The sequence below is a fragment of the Strigops habroptila genome, chromosome 3 (genome assembly GCF_004027225.2).
Source record: "Strigops habroptila isolate Jane chromosome 3, bStrHab1.2.pri, whole genome shotgun sequence".
NCBI classification, from domain to species: domain Eukaryota; kingdom Metazoa; phylum Chordata; class Aves; order Psittaciformes; family Psittacidae; genus Strigops; species Strigops habroptila.
In genome coordinates, this window is record NC_044279.2 from 10,667,620 (window position 1) to 10,682,432 (window position 14,813).

General features: G+C 38.7%; 1 protein-coding gene across 4 annotated transcripts in view; it reads left to right on the top strand.

Moving 5' to 3' along the window:
- CACNA2D1 (calcium voltage-gated channel auxiliary subunit alpha2delta 1) overlaps positions 1-14,813 on the top strand; it is a 381,052-nt gene that overhangs the window by 214,978 nt on the left and 151,261 nt on the right. The window lies entirely within an intron of this gene.

Consider the following 14,813-nt stretch of genomic DNA (forward strand, 5'->3'; position numbering starts at 1 on the left):
TATGTTTTATCTTATGAACAAGCAGGGAGCCGTAGTTGAAGATACCCATTAGGATTGGATCTGAGGTTCAAAAATTGAACTGAAGGTGAAACTGTTACATGTTCTGATTTTTTAATCCATTCTTTCTCTCTGCTGTGTTCTCATTTAGTACAAACAATTCTTGACAGCTCTTCTTTACATGGTTTTGGCTTTAGGCACAGATGAGTACTAAAAACATTTTCGGGTATCCCAAAAGCATATGCAGTTCAGGCAAGTAGCATTCTGTGTGAGATGGTAGTACTTATATTGCATGCAGTGCGTTTCTAGAATTGCAGTAACAGATTTTAGCAGATAATTTGAATAAATTCTTTTTAAACTATGTCAAAAATTAATATATATACACATTTACTGCTGAGGATTCTTTAATTGTGTTTCAAAATTAAGTATTTAAGTTCTCTCTCAGAATGAAAATAATTTTCTTTTTCTGTGCTCATCATCAAGAAAAAAATCATTACCCAATAATAAGACATTTAGTTCCAAATGGCTGTGTATTTTTTAAATGGAGGAAGAAAACATAAATAGGATCTGTATTTTTAAGTTGAGGGGTGTTATTAATTCATAGAATCATAGAATCGTAAGGGTTGGAAAGGACCTTAAGTTCCAACCCCCCTGCCATGGGCAGGGACACCTTGCCCTAAACCATGTGGCTCAAGGCTCTGTCCAACCTGGCCTTGAACACCGCCAGGGATGGAGCATCCACAACCTCCCTGGGCAACCCATTCCAGTGCTTCACCACCCTCACTGTAAAGAACTTCTTCCTTATATCTAATCTAAACTTCCTCTGTTTAAGTTTGAACCCATTACCCCTTGTCCTACCACTACAGTCCCTAAGGAAGAGTCCCTCCCCAGCATCCTTGTAGACCCCCTTCAGATACTGGAAGGCTGCTATGAGGTCACCACGCAGCCTTCTCTTCTCCAGGCTGAACAGCCCCAACTTTCTCAGCCTGTCTTCATATGGGAGGTGCTCCAGCCCTCTTATCATCCTCGTGGCCCTCCTCTGGACTCGCTCCAACAGCTCCATGTCCTTTTTATGTTGAGGACACCAGAACTGTATGCAGTACTCCAAGTGGGGTCTCACAAGAGCAGAGTAGAGGGGCAGGATCACCTCCTTCGACCTGCTGGCCACGCTTCTTTTGATGCAGCCCAGGATACGGTTGGCTTTCTGGGCTGCAAGCGCACACTGCCGGCTCATGTTAAGCTTCTCGTCAACCAACACCCCCAAGTCCTTTTCTGCAGGGCTGCTCTGAATCTCTTCTCTGCCCAGCCTGTAGCAGTGCCTGGGGTTGCCCCGACCCAGATGTAGGACCTTGCACTTGGCTTGGTTAAACTTCATAAGGTTGGCATCGGCCCACCTCACAAGCGTGTCAAGGTCCCTCTGGATGGCATCCCTTCCCTCCAGCGTATCAACCGAACCACACAGCTTGGTGTCATCGGCAAACTTGCTGAGGGCGCACTCAATCCCACTGTCCATGTCACCGACAAAGATGTTGAACAGGACCGGTCCCAACACCGATCCCTGAGGGACACCACTCGTTACAGGTTTCCAACTGGACATCGAGCCATTTACCACAACTCTTTGCGTGCGGCCATCGAGCCAGTTTTTTATCCACCGAGTGGTCCATCTATCATATTGATGTCTCTCCAATTTAGAGACAAGGATGTCATGTGGGACAGTGTCGAATGCTTTGCACAAGTCCAGGTAGATGACATCAACTGCTCTGCCGCTGTCCATCAGTTCCGTGGCTCCATCATAGAAGGCCACCAAATTGGTCAGGCAGGATTTCCCCTTAGTGAAGCCATGTTGGCTGTCACCAACCACCTCGTTGTTTTTCATGTGCCTTAGCATGTTTTCCAGGAGAAACTGTTCCAAGATTTTGCCAGGCACAGAGGTGAGGCTGACTGGTCTGTAGTTCCCCGGGTCTTCCACCTTCCCCTTCTTGAAAATGGGGGTTATATTACCCTTCTTCCAGTCATCGGGAACTTCACCTGACTGCCAGGATTTTTCGAATATGATGGACAGTGGCTTAGCAACTTCATTCGCCAGCTCCTTCAGGACCCACGGATGGATTTCATCAGGTCCCATGGACTTGTGCACGTTCAGGTTCTTAAGATGGTCTCGAACCTGATCCTCTCCTACAGTGGGCCTAAGGTCTTCGTTCTCACAGTCCCTGCATTTGCTTTCCAAGACTTGGGTTGTGTGGTCAGAGCATTTGCTGGTGAAGACTGAGGCAAAGAAGTCATTAAGAACCTCAGCCTTCTCCAAATCCATGGTAGCCAGTTCTCCTGATAGCTTCTGGAGAGGGCCTACATTGTCCCTAGCCTGTCTTTTATTTGCTACATATCTATAGAATCCTTTCCTGTTATCTTTTACATCCCTTGCCAAACTTAAGTCTAGCTGGGCCTTAGCTTTCCTAACCTGGTCCCTAGCTTCTCGGGCAATGTTCCTGTATTCTTCCCAGGCCGCCTGTCCTCGCTTCCACCTTCTATAAGCTTCTTTTTTCCCTCTAAGTTTCCTCAGCAGCTCCTTGTCCATCCATGGAGGTCTCCTGGCCCTCCTGCTGCACTTTCTTCTAGTCGGGATGCAACACTCTTGAGCACGTAGCAGGTGATCCTTGAATACCAACCAGCAGTCTTGGGCCCCCCTGCCCTCTAGGACTGTATCCCATGAAACCTTACTAAGGAGGTTCCTGAAGAGGCCAAAGTCTGCTTTCTTGAAGTCCAGGGCAGTGAGCTTGCTGCACGCTCTTCTCACCGTCCTGAGGATCTCAAACTCAACCATCTCGTGATCACTAGAGCCAAGGCTGCCCTGGAGCGTTACATTTCCAACCAGTCCCTCCCTGTTGGTGAGCACAAGGTCCAGCATGGCACCTCTCCTCGTCGGCTCCTCTACTGCTTGAAAGAGGAAGTTGTCTTCCACACAATCGAGGAACCTCCTGGATTGCTTGTGCCGGGCCGTACCGTCCCTCCAACAGATGTCAGGATGGTTGAAGTCCCCGATGAGGACCAGGGCCTGCGAGCGTGAGGCTGCTCCTATCTGTCTGTAGAGCGCTTCATCCAGAGAGTCCTCTTGATCAGGCGGCCTGTAACAGATCCCCACCGTAATGTCCCCTGTTGCTGTTTTCCCTTTGATCCTGACCCACAAACACTCTGTTACCTCATCACCCGTCCCCAGACAGAGTTCCATACTCTCTAGCCTATCACTGACATAGATAGCAACGCCCCCTCCCCGTCTGCCTGGCCTGTCTTTTCTAAACAGCCTGTAACCTTCCATTCCAACATTCCAGTCATAGGAGCCATCCCACCATGTTTCTGTGATACCAATGACATCATATTCCCGTAGCCTTGCACACATCTCTAATTCCTCTTGCTTGTTCCCCATACTACGGGTGTTTGTATAGAGGCACCTTAGCCGAGCTCCAAATGAAGCCGACTCAATGGCTGGGGCAGCTGGAACATCTCTACATCGCTCCAAGCACTTATTACAGGTGCTAATTATTTATTTAGGGTCCTAATTTCAAGTATGCAGCCTTTCTCCTCTTTCAAAATCTCATCAAGGGGAAAGAGACCCTAATATGACCTGAGCTCTTTAAAATTCATGACCGTAGTTGTCTGCAGCTTATACAAATGACACAGGGATGAGAATGGAAATGTCAGTATGATGGGGGAAAGAACCATGGTAGTTCGTATTCTTATGTGGTGTGCTTGACTGACAGACCTAGAGGATTATTCTGGGATTCTGGCTTTAATAAGTGGTAAAGTGCACCTTAATTGCAGGATTACAGGGAATAGACAGGCCATTTCCTTTGCTTTTGTTTGAAGAGAATTGATACTTCACTCTTAAAATGTTAAAAACTTGCCTCCAATTATTAGAATATTTTTAAATACCATGTGAACTTTGATAGAAGATTGTCATTATAGCAGTGTGTAACATGTTTGAAGTTGTGTTGAATTTATACCATTTTAGATGGTATTCCTGTGTCCCTTAAAAATACATGCTAAGTAATGTTACTTTACAAACCATTAACCTAAAAATTAAGACAGGCTAAGGCATCCATAGGAAAGGTACGACTTTAGTATCTAGTAAAAATAACAGACAAATGTAAATTTTTTTGAGGAAGGTAACTGTATGTGCAACATGCATGGTTCATGAGAAACTCATGATTCTCTGGGTGTGGCTATCATATTATTTACCAGAGATGTGGAAGCCTGGAAAATTACCAGGAAGAGTAATTCTGCATCAGCAAAGTCATCTTGTTGGGGGGCTGGGTAACTTTTGGTTACAGATGGTGTTTTCAGAAATAACAGCTTGAGAATGCTTAAAAATCGCAGATTTCATATCAGTAAACACAAAATTGTGACCAGGTGTTATTTTATAGTAGCAAAGTTCATGTGTCATCTGAAACACAGTGAGCAATTGGAATGTAGTCATTCATGAACAGATTTCCAAAATTAGAGTTTAATTTTATTTTCACAAGTAATATTATCTCCAAGCAATTTTTATAACCCTAAAAGGACGGATAACGTATTTTAAACACTGTGTCATTTTTCTTCCTGTTCGCATGAACTAACCTGTCACATCTTAGTAGAGGTTTCAGTGCCCACTATAGTAGGAAACAGTTGTACACTTTGAAAATAGTTTGCAGTAAATCTGCAATTCCTTGTTTACATCACAGTCTGCTAGGGAACATTTACAAAACAGATATTACAACAAATCCTTCTGAGAAACAGTGGATGAGACACAGTTTACAACTTTTAGTGCTTGGAAGCCAATTTTTTTTGACTGAATTACACCTTGGAAAGATTTTTCCTCCTTATTGTATGTTTTTGTAGGATGCCGAGAGAAACAAAGAATTGCTTTTTGGATCTCACAGAAAAGGTTTCATTGGAGATATTTGACTTGCCTATGCTTTCTTGAGATTGGTTTTTACTTGACTCTTACAGTAGCAGGTTGCTGTCTCTAGGGGAGAGGGACAATTACAGTCAGCATCACACACATTCCTAAATCTGACTATTTCACTTGGATCTGTTGGTCACACTTTGTCATATTTGGGATTTGTTTTCTTTTGTTTTGTACTTTTTTTTCTGTATGAAGCTGAGAATTTGAGAATCAGTGACTCTTAAACAAAATGTTATCCGTGACAATCTTTCTTCCCTAATCAGGTTTCATTTTTATTGCAGTTGTTATTTCAGTTTTTTAAAATCTGAATCAAATATCTAATTTCTGTCTCCTGAAATTTCAAATGTGTGGATCCATCCTTCAGTAGTAGTCCTTTGAAACTGGTTTAGCCAGTAATTCTCTAATGGTGCCTTACCTATTTAAACCTAATAAACTGATATGTGTTATAAAACAATGTTCTTTGGCTTCCCACATATAAAATGATTTCCTTATTTTGAAATACAGTGAGGAGCTTCTTGTGGAGTAGACCCTTTTATTTCACCATAGAAATACATGATTCATCATTGCAAAATATCCATTCACTATATCCAGGTTATTACTTTGTGGCTTATTTGACTGCAGAAAGAAATATTATGAAAGTTATTTTTCGCCTTTCCCTGTATCTAGAGACAGGGAAAAGTCTAGGGAGTTAATTTATTTGCCTGTTTCTGGGAATTACAGGCCCACCACAGCACAGGGCATTCCCAATAAAATAAACCAAAATCAGGCTTTTAATTCAGTATTTTTCAAGTCCCACTTAGATTTTAAAATAAAATCAATCTGCTGATGAAAACAGAACAGACCCTCAGGTCGTACTTCTACCACATGCACTGCTAATTAGTGATGCATCTCCTATTAGTAATAACAGAAGTCTTATTTCTAAGTCCCTGTTAAAACTGTACCGTGCTTGTCCCTAAGCAGAATATGGGAACTGCAGGCCAAGGAAATCCTCGGCACAAGGCGAGTGAGGTTAATCTGCATAGTGGATATTGCCACTCATTGCCCTCACCGCCTGAGATGCATAAAGCATCATCTGCTGCAATGCTTGTTCTAGACATAAGTCTGTGCTGGTGTTGCAGTTTTAGGAAAGGTGTTAGGCAAAGTGCACAAACAGGGATTGCTTTTTGTGCATGTGGTTACTCCTGATTTACTTCCTCTAAATCAGAAATTGAAATATTACTTCCACTTGTTACTAATTGGTCAGCATTGAAGAGCTGATTGAAGTGTCATGTTATCATGTTGACAATAATGTGTCGTGAACATGATGACATCACTTTGGATATGTTTGGGCAGCTACCAGCAAGAAAAAAAGGCTTCCCCTGCTCAGAACCCAATAAAACAATAATAAGTAGAGTTACAATTAGTTGATGGTTCATATAGCTTAATAATAATAAAATATACATACTGTTTGTTCATACCATCCTTTCATTGGGATTGCAGTCAAAATTTTGCTGCTCCTTAAAAATCTTCTAAGATATATATTATTTTTTGATAGCAAGCTTGGTAGCAGACATCAATTTTAGCTCTGTAGTAGTGCATCATATATGTAAATATTCAGTTATTAATAAAATGTTAATAAAAATAATAGTGCTAGTACTGGAAACTAAAACTTTTAGGAATAACTTGAACAATACTGTTTTGATGCTGCAGTGATTTTTATCTTGACTGGAATATTATCTCTTTGGAATTTTTGTACTATTGTACTGTTTCTTCATACCTTGGGTGTTTGAGGCTATAAGGTTGAAAGGAAGAAATATTTTTTTGGGAAGAAAGCTAGAAATGCTGAGAAATGAATCCATGGGAGCAAGAATATTCCCCCGACAAAACAACTCCAAAAAATATGAAAAATTGCATTGTCATTTATTCATGGAAGATTTTATGTGTGGATAATAAGATTTATTCAGGAATCAACATATTAATAAATTGTTGTGTAAATATTTTGGCATGCTACATCAGCATTCCGTAAACGACTAAAGGAGCACTAAGTTTTTGTCCTGCTTTTTTCGTATTTATTTAATTAATTTAAATAGATACAACAGACAAGCAAGACAGTTTTATTAATTAAATTGCTTGGTTCAAAATATTTTAAGTTTAATGCTATTGCTATATTTTGGTTATAGTCGAGAAATTGAAACTCTTCAGAACTATTTTTCTCATGGCTTCTTCTAAGGGATAAATAATGCAGTTTTACTACAGCTGAGATTGAAAAACAATTGTTTCAATTCTGATTTTGTGTGTGTGTTCACACTTTTCAATTTGGAAATAGAAATTGGATTATATCATTATGTATGTCTTGTGCTCATGGCATGTGAGATTACTGTTTCTTCTAATTAAATTTTAAACTATTTTCCATTATTTTAATCCGTGAGTTATTTGTGAAAACATGTAATGAGTGAAGTGGACCTAATTTCTACTGAAAGTGTGTCTTTGGGAATATTCTACCTCTGAACTTAGACAAGTTTATTTGAAATTAATCAAGCATTAGCCATTTAAAAGCAATGTGGCTGGTTCTACTTATTTGGTATTTATTAGTATGGGAGCTGACTGAAAGATGGCTTTATGAGATTGCTGATGCCTCTTAACCCTCAACATTTTGCCTGGAATGTTAATTCATTTTTTTTCACCTTTTTGAAACATAAATTATTACTTAGAAACTTTTTTTTTCGGGGGTGGGGGGGTGGGGTGGGGTAGTTATACAGCATAGTAATTTGTGCCTAAAATACTTGGACTAGTGTTTGAATTCTACTAGGTTTTGTTATATGCCGCTAGTCGGAAACAACAGATATTAATTTTTACATTTCTATCCATTATTTTGTATTTTGTATATATATAGTTTTCTCAGCTAATATTTCACATACTTTTGCAGCATAGAACCAGAAGTTCATCTGCATGGATCTGTGACATGATCCAGTCTTCCTAAATACTAAAGGATATGATCTACTACTCGTTTAATAATTTTAATACCATGTTGAGGTGCGTAAAGCCAAGCCATGATATCTGGTTAAACTGGTTATTATGTCTCGTGGTTTAAACCCAGCTGGTAACTCAGTACCACGCAGCTGCTTGCTTATCCCTCCTCTTCCTCTTCCCAAGGTGGGATGAGGAGGAGAATCAAAAGAATGTAAAACCTGCGGGTAGAGATAAGAACAGTTTAATAACTAAAGTACAATATAATACTAATACTAATAATGGAAATAACAAGGAGAGAGGTATAAAACTAAAAGGGGAAATGAAAAAAAAAAAAAACAATAAACACGAGTGATGCACAATACAATCGCTCACCACCTGCAGACCAATACCCTGCCCAACCTAACCAGTGATCAGTCCTTTCTGGGTAACTCCCCACAGTTTATGTACTGGGCATGATGTGCTGTGGTATGGAATACCCCCTTGGCTAGTTTGCGTCAGGTGTCCTGTCTCTGCTTCCTCCCGGCTTCCTGTGCCCCTCCTCACTGGCAGAGCATGAGAGACTGGCAGAGCAAGAAAAGTCCTTGATCAGGGTAAGCATTACTTAGCAACTACTAAAACATCAGTGTGTTATCAGCACTGTTCTCAGACTAAAGTTGAAAACACAGCACAGCACCAGCTACTAGGAAGAAAATTAACTCTATCCCAGCCAAAACCAGGACATTATGGTTCTGGCTTCAACAAAACAGAAAAGCATGCAGTGAAGAGATCTTCAAGACTTTTCTCCCCAGTGTTCTTTGATTTAGAAAACTCGGGGTTTTAGGCAGCAGGTGCCAAAACACCTTTGTGTTCCTACATTTTTTTAACCATGTAACATTAATTTTCATAGTTTGTAATAAAATGTGTGAAAAATAATTTTTTTTAAAAGTAAATTGCATGGTGTTTATCATTATCATTCAGTGTAGCTGTCTTTCATTGCAGAATTCTTGACCATTAAATGTGTTTTGTATCCAGAATTATCTTGGACATTGCGTCAGGTCTTGAGACTCCAGCATCTGTTAGGCTGCTTGACTGAGTAATAAATGTTTAAGCTGTGCATACTGCCAAAATCTGTTTTGTATGCCAGATGATTAGTTCTTCTCCTCAGATCCTTTTCCACTCCTACAATATTTTCTCTTTTATGCACAGCTTGGAATAACAATTGGTATTGAATCCTCTTGTACCAAGAGGGGAAAGTTGGCTCTGCAGTAAGATTGGCCATGGTCTTCCAGTAAAATTAGCTACCAGTGGTATTTGCATTTTGCAGTACAGACTGCCAAGCAGAGCACTGAATATAAGTAGATCTTTATTATTTGACATATTAAAAAAGAGACAATTTTGATTAGGATCTTGAGATAGTGAGTGATTCTGGTGTGTGGAATTCGCCCTGTGTGGAAAGTGGTGCAAGGATTCTTTATGTTATAATCTGGTTTAGCTTTGCAAAATAGGTTGATGTGGGGTGTACATTTTGTCCAAGCTTTGTGTCAGTCCTCAAGGAAGGGAAAATGCCACCTCAGTCCTCTGTTCAGCTACATCGTGTGAGAGTCTCTGTCATTGTGAGGGATGGCAACTGTGGTCTTAAACCTTCCCTACAAGGAAAGGGAAGACCATCAGGAAGTTACCTGGGCTTTCTGTAAGCATAAATTCCCAGCACATAAAAGTCTTCTAAGATTCACGTGAACTCTTGTATAATTACTTCTTCAAAACTGTTTCTAGACAACTATAAGGGAGTGCGGGAAGAAAGAGTTGTTATATTTGCAAACTCAGAGTGAAAATAAATGTTTAGATGTGTTTCAGTATGACAAACAAATAGATATCATGAGTTAAGTTGTCTACTGGGAAAAATGTGCTAAGTTGCTTGAAGTAATTAGTATCTAACAAAAAAAAAAAACCCAAACCAATTTGTGTGGGAAAACAATAAAAGGCGTTCTGTCTAAAGGGCCTTAAAACTTACTTTAAATGGAAGAGTGAAGGGTTTGGGAATATTCCTTGGTTACCTCGAAAGTCTGTCCATTCTTTTTTTTTCCCGTCTGCTCAAACAAGTTTCCCTTCTAATTTCATATTTGGTTGTTATTTTTCAATTTCGATATGTTGAGATGTGCAATAAGAGAAGAGGTAAGAGAGGAGAAGGGAAGGAGAAGTATGGCCTACCCCCTGTTTTTGTTCTTGCTCTGGTCTCACACAAGCTGCCGGCTATACTCTGAGCTGTGAAGTTGACACCATCTGTGACCCTGCGCCGAGCTGTAGAATAGCTGACGGGACTGTGCAGGCCCTTCTGCCTCCACCCCTGTGTGTCTGCAGCATCCACTGGGGTTGTCTGGGCTGAAAGTTCATGTGTATAGCATAACCTTGGGCAAACCCTTAAAGATGAGAACAAGGTGCTTTAAACTCAGTAAGCTGAGTTTAAATACATTACAAAATATTGTAAGCTGCATGAAATAACTAACATAAGTTGCTAAGAACAAGTGTTTTCATGTATACATACAAACAAAAATAATGTATTAGAATAAGAAGAGTTTGTATTTATTCTTTACTTGACCCACACAAATTATGAAGAAAAAAAATAGAAATAGTGTATTCAGACTGTCCATTTTTTCACTCTGGAAATGTGAAATATTTTCTGTAGAACCATCTCTTTCCTTATTAATATTTTCAGGAATGTCTGGGTGCTTTGTCTTGGGTTTAATATCTAAACAATTCAGTACACTTACTATCAACAGAGTGCTGAAAGATTTCTGAAAAAAACAGAAAAAATCTGGTTTTCAGCTTTGCAGATTAAAAAAATAGTTCAAAATTTGTAAACCTCATTATTAAATAATTTGTTCTCACATTTCAGAATGTCTCGCATTTCTAGCCTGTGATTGCACAGCTTCAAATTTCACTCTGTTGATAGCAGTCTAGCTATAAGTTATGATTTTTTTAACCTTTACTGGTTAAAAATTATATCCCTGGGCTATTAGACTTTACAAGACTTCCATGATGAATCCTTTTAATCCTATACTCTGAAAATATTTCATTCATTTGATTCTTTCAGAACAAAATGAAATAAAGTTATTAGATTACAGATGTGCAGGAGATAAAAATTAAGATTCAAAGTTAAATCTTAAAAAGACTAAGCATGGTAGATGATATATTATAATGAAAGGTAATAAATATGGAAAGTGCTTGAAATATCTGCATTGATAAATTTAGCAGGGTTGTTTACCAAGAAACTGCTTGTAAAATCAGCACTGGGTGAATGGATCAGAATATATCTTCTCTACTATAATTTTAGCATCTGCATTACCATATTATCCAGCACTGTAGTTATTATTTTTAAAGGAGTACCACCTTCACAAATGATATGCTCAGTTTCAGTTAGGAAGTGAGGAAGATGGATAATGAAAGGGAAAGACTAGTAACAAGTTTCTGTAGCCATATGTGGATTTGAATATCCTTAGAGAACAGCTTTTATGTGGATATGTCCAAAATTTACAGTCTTTAAAGGTTGTAACAACATGCAGAACGTAACTTAAGGACATGGCTACTATTTATTTTTCTCTACCTGACTTACTGATTTGGTTGGTCCACTTCGTTCTTTCTCCCACATGAGTTCATTTTCAGTCATAACTATTAGGAAGGAATGATATGTAATTTAATAATAAGGTGTTTCTGTATAAACAGAATATATCTATATTAATTACAGATTTTTTCCCATTATTGAGGCATATTTTGTAAAGTTTAGACAGTGAATTTCGAATTTTTAGCATTTATATGTGTGTATAAAGATACTTAATACTGCTGAACTACTTTCAATTCATACTATTTTCAAATGTCCATTTGAGAATAAATTACATCATATTCTCTGCATCATTTAGATATCTTACATCAATTAACTTGAAATTTGAGTTAGATTACTACGTTCTTATGTTATTGCATAGCATACAGTATCTTTATTGCTTCTCTGTGCCAAAACATTTTATGCCAAATTAGATACCATTATTTCTCTCTCCGATACTAGTTCCTTTCAGATTACTATTTCTATCAGAAATAACACACTGGTTTTGTTGGTTTCCATCTTGCCTTCCCTAAGGCTTCTCTATCCTTTAGTCTGCACTTGCCTTCTTTCCCTCTTCTTATGTATGAAGTTCAGCCCTAGAAGTTATTTATGTCTCTTAGAGTTGTACAAACACTGATTTGAAAATGGCATTCACCACTGAGTAAAATTCAGTCTTTATTTCTAGTGTGTGTCCTTCGTAAATGGAAGATCTCAAAATGTACCTCACAAAATCTAACCATAAAATAACCATTTATCTTCATGATTTTCTCACACTCTCTTTTCTTTTCTTTTTGCTGATAGGGAAGATAAAAATTAATTCTCATTTACTGCAGGGTAAGTGCATGTGAGCAGCCAGTTACCACTGAGAAACTGATCTGTAGTTGTACAATCACATGCCGGTACATTCCATTTGAGATCCTTTTAAGCCTGAAATATGGATATTTTCTACCTGGCACATGATTCAAACTTCACTTCTTTGGTTTAGCTCTTGTCTTCCATCCTACTAAGAAGCCTGCACTCATAATTCTTCATACAAATCTGAAGTTCGTTCTGTCTTGTCTTTTTTCTTTCTGAAGGCAATTTTGTCTTCTATTTTCCATTTTATATCTGCTTATTCTCATTTGTCATGGGTTCTGGTCTCTTTGCTGCCTTTTCCTCTTTCCTCCTGGAGTCTGCACTTCCTCCTTCCCCCTCCCCCCCCCCCCCTTGCATGTAGTTTATTTATATTTATCTCATTCCATAGTGAGGATTCTGGATTCCTCAACTCTCATCCTCCTCCAGGAGTCAATACACCCCTCTGCCTTCTCCACATAGTCACATTGTTTTAACTTTTAGGCATCTTCTTCAACAGCTTGTTCTGAACCTCTGGTTCAGCAAACATCTGCCTATCTTCAGTTGTCTGTCCTCTATCTTGCTTTATCGCCTTTTGAATTTCCTGTCTAAGTGCATCTCTAATAATTTTTCATATCCCCATTGGGTAATATTTCATAAATAAATAGCTTTTGTCATACTTCTGCTTAAGATAATCGGCATCTTGCAGCCTTGAGATCCTGTCATCTTTAATGTGTCCTTTTCCCCTGGAGTCCCCTCTCCCTTCTTGGCTTCTCTTCTGGATTTCTTAATAATAGTTTATTGTACAGGATATAAACCTCTGAAAATAAATATTGTCAATTTTAAAGCAATATGCATTTCTGTCCTTTTCTATACAAATAGTCTTCAGTTTTGTCTCTTTGGGGTAATTTTCAAAGACAAAATGTACTGGAACAAAACTCTGAACGTTATCCAGCAGATAGGTTTGTATGGATTTGCACTGAATTCTGAGTTACTTGAAGGAAATTGAATAAGCTATGTATGTGTTAAAGTGCATTTGTGCTTGAAGTATCTGTTTCTTAGCAGGATTTCTAAGCTTAGACAGGACATTTCATTGAGACCATTACCTGTCCTTTCTATCGTAGCCAGCCCCTGCCTGGCAGACCTCCTTCAAGTAAATGTACAAAAGCAGTTAACCTAAACATTTGTTTTAAAATGAGACCAGGACTTTTCTGTTAATCAACATTATAGTGTTAGTTGCTTCTAATAAACAAGGTCACTCACCTCATTGCAAGTCAACTTTCAGCTTACAAGTTATTCATTTAAATGATTTTGCTTTATACAGTTAAACACGCCACTCTTTAAAACAATTACCTGTATAACTGTTCATTCTGTAGGAGTATTTCATTGTAAGTTATTTACATTTATTAACCTTTTGGCCTGCTCCTGGGAAAGGCTGTGTGTCCTTGGTATCCATTTATTTTCAGTAGCATTTGAAAGCACTCAGGCCTATTCAGGTCAGCACCTTATTTTATGATGTGGAAAAAGAATAAATAGTTGCTGACCACAGGAAATAGAATGGGAAAGGGGGGGAAAAACACATCTAGACCTTGGCCTTCTCAGTTGGCAGCTGAAAATCAAAAGCGCACTTGGGTAGCTCAATGTGATGGGTATGGCAAGTGACAGACCATTCGGAGCTGAAAGAAAGAAGATAATGAAATCTTAAATTAGAAAATCTTCCAAACTAGGCTGACAGAACAGCTTAAAACACATTTTAAAAGTCATATAAAGCTTGACAAAGAGGAAGAAGAAATAAAGATTGGGAATTCAAAAAGGCAGGTATGTCTTAAGAGCCTTGCGATTCGAATGTTAAAACTTTACCATGTGAACTTCTCTCCAGAGGTGTCTGGATCTGTGCTGGTTAGCTACGTCCAAAGGTCCAGAGACTGTAATGTCAGTTGGTATCTCCTGTTTTGCGTATAGGCGGCAGGATGAAAACAGATTTTTGTAGCAACACTATGCCAGTGACAGATGTTTCCAAATTATTTGTATTCCTATGATTCTTTCTGGAAGAATAACACTGATGTTCTTTGTTAGAAATGACCACATAGGATTATATGAGCTTAGTTCACGGTTAAAATATTTTCTTGGGACAATAGAAAATAAATGATGGAAGAAGGAAGTAGCACAGGTGCTACTGAGCTGGGGAGTGCCAGAAGATGTTGATTTAGTATTTTCTAGTTGTTTTTCTTCTGGGGATGAAAGGAAGATTGTTTGTTTGGGCTGTTATTTTGCTTTAATTGAAATATGAATCTCAGGAATGAGCATTTTGCTATGTATCTGATTAAAGTTGCTGCACAGTCAGCCTGGACCTATCAAATATATATTTTGTTTATTGCTTCAGTGTCATTTTGTTGAATCCAAATAGATGTGCTCAGCTCCTTGGACAGCATACTGCATATTAAATGCTGTCAGTTTAGTTGTGAATTCAAGAGCAGACACACTCAGCCATTTGGCTCTGAGTTTTTGCTTTCTGCAGTTCAG